The sequence below is a fragment of the Megascapheus bottae genome, chromosome 19 (assembly GCF_031878675.1).
Source record: "Megascapheus bottae isolate mThoBot1 chromosome 19, mThoBot2.hap1, whole genome shotgun sequence".
Taxonomy (NCBI): domain Eukaryota; kingdom Metazoa; phylum Chordata; class Mammalia; order Rodentia; family Geomyidae; genus Megascapheus; species Megascapheus bottae.
The window spans coordinates 36441507-36444259 of NC_143527.1; the positions used below are offsets into that span (position 1 = coordinate 36441507).

Consider the following 2753-nt stretch of genomic DNA (forward strand, 5'->3'; position numbering starts at 1 on the left):
ATGGGTAATTCCCAGGAAACCACACCTTTCATAGATTCAAACCAAAAATTTGGACTACTTACTCCTAGAATCTTGGAAATGTCTAAAAAGTAAATGGATCATTGAACATTATTTTAGGTTAGGCCAACCACAAATCTGTTCAAACCTTACTCATCTGAGCAGTCCACTAAAGTGTGGCTTTCACCTAGCCCTATTCCACCAGAATTAGGGAACCCTTTATTAGGCTATGGGTGAGGCTGCATGCATCAACAGCCAAGTCAACAACAGATGAATGGAAACCACAAAATTAAAGGTTCTAGAAAAACTTCTTAGGTCTACAAAGGTTTTTGACTTTATATAAACATGATAGCATTTGGCCTCTTGCTTTCCCATTCTTTAAATATTATTTTTTCTTTTAAAGATATTCAGTGGGTTATTTGGATGGCTTTCTATTTTGCTCCTAGGAAAACCATGCTCTATCAACCATCTTCACATTGGTTATGTGATTTGTAGGTCATTATGGTAATTTCAGTCTTGTGACTTCTGGCAAGTAAGTGCTGTTACCTGGTTTTTATTATACTTGGGACCCTGTCATCTCATGAATATTCATGAGCCATTTTGATGATGGCCTCTCCTACCCTCAGTCCTGGTTTTCAGAGGAACTACAAGTGAACTTAGTGATCTTATTATGCATCTTATAGCACTGTACTGTGTTGTCCATCACTTTTTATCAGATATCTCAGAGCCATCTCCTAGCAGTGAATTTTTTAATACTCTGGTAATCTTTCTATGTTTTAAATCCCATGTCCTAATACAGTGTCTTTTACTCAGTGAATTTTTGATTGACCCAGTCTCACATTCTGACCCCTTTGATCAAGCACCTTCTAATTCAAATCCCAGAGTTTGTCTCCTGGTTACTTCTCTCCTATGGGCTAACTCTTGTGATTTTTGTTTCCTATCAGGCCCAGCAGGTCCTCAGCTGGGTAACCAAGAGAGGATGAGGGAGAAGATCTTGAAGGCAGCGTCTTTTCTTCCTACAGCAGACAGGCCTCTAAAGCATTTTCTAGCACAAATGGAGATAAAATGGTACACAATACCACTTCTCCAGCTCTGAGTGCTTGGGGCATCTGATCTTTACAACAATATCATCAGGAGGCATCCATCCAAATGTTTCCATCTTTTTTTTATGTTTCCTGATTTTTCCTAAGTCCCTCAACTTTGTCATGAAAAACTTGCTTTTGCTGATCATGTAAATGTTTCTGAAGCCCTGTAATTTTTAGAAGTAGCCCTGTAAATTTTAGAACTATGGCTTGCTGTCTCCCTGTCCCTCTTCATTGTCAGAGAAAAGAGCTTCTTTAAAAGCAATTGAAGTGCTCGCTTTGGCAGCACATATACTAAAATTGGAACGATACAGAGAAGATTAGCATGGCCCCTGCGCAAGGATGACACGCAAATTCGTGAAGCATTCCATATTTTTTTGAATTTATTTGTATTTGGTTATTTGAAATTTGATAGGGAAGGGAGGAAAACCAAGACGGGTGGGGGGTATGGGGGGGAGGGTAATGGGTACCAAGACATGTGAAAGGGTATCAATGTATGTGAATTAATGCACCTTCTATCTGGCAAATACCATGTAACCCTTTTACTAATTACAATAAAAAAATTTCAAAAAAAAAGAAAATTACATACCCATGCTTATGGCATACTCTAAACTCATGTGACAGGTTTAAACTGAAACATTTAGGTCATTTCCTTCCAATAGCTACTATCACCCACTATCACTCAGATCTCGTTTTTGATACATTTTGGTTTTGTGGGTTTTTTTTTTCATGAACTTTCTCTGAACTCAAAAGCATAATGCAAGAAAATGGAATGGTCCATGTATATGATTTCAGTGTTTCACCCCCCCCCCCCAGAGTTAGGGGTTTAGACAAAACCAGTCACAGTTAGGGGTATAGCAAGCATCTTCAGGTAGCTTTTATCCCCAATCCTAGTATCAAGCCCATCTATCCAATAAATGTACTCATTCCTCTATTAAAGAATTTGCTGTCATGCAAAAAAAACCAAAAAAAAACAAAAAAAAATAAAAAATAAAAGCAATTGAAGAGTTCTCTTCAACTGCTTTGACAATAGCCCCTAGATTCTTACTTCTCTGCAGGTTACAATTCACCCATCATTGGTCAGCTTGATTGCCTTTTTTACTTTTTGTCTTTCAAAGGTCTGAGTAATTAAACTGACTAGGTTTCTTCTAATGGGACATTTTCCCAGGTCATCCCTGGTGAATTCTTTTTAAACATTGGGCATCTGCCTGGACCAGGGACTGTGTGTGTTCTACCTATCACACAAGATGGTTTCACCTTATGATAAGTGATGCAATTCCAAACCTTCATTGTCCTACTTTATGAGGTGTGTGTGTGTGTGTGTGTGTGTGTGTGTGTGTGTGTGTGTGTGTGTGTGTGTGTTTCTTTCACAGGGAGAAAGCCTGAGAAGGAAGGGTCTCAGGTGGCAGTGTAGTGCCTAGATGTGTCTCAATTGATGGGAAGACGTTGAATGAAAATTACTGAGGAGTCCGGAGCAGTCTGAAATGGGCTGACACAGTACCTCTGCTGTGCCCCATCACTAGCTGGGAGCAGCCCATGAGGAGGAAGCCTGGCCTCAGCAAATCCAATGTTGAACTCCCAGGGACAGAATCTGAGGCTGCTGACCTGGTAATGCTTTCCACCTGATCTTTCCACAGGGGATCTGTCAGGAACATTTTCATTACTGTTCTACAC

General features: G+C 39.8%; 1 non-coding gene across 1 annotated transcript; it reads left to right on the plus strand.

The window, feature by feature from the left end:
- The first annotated feature begins 1349 nt into the window (after positions 1-1349).
- Positions 1350-1456, plus strand: LOC150049844 (U6 spliceosomal RNA). The gene has a single exon (XR_016538906.1). It is a non-coding gene; the product is annotated as a U6 spliceosomal RNA (small nuclear RNA).
- Positions 1457-2753: the final 1297 nt, after the last annotated feature.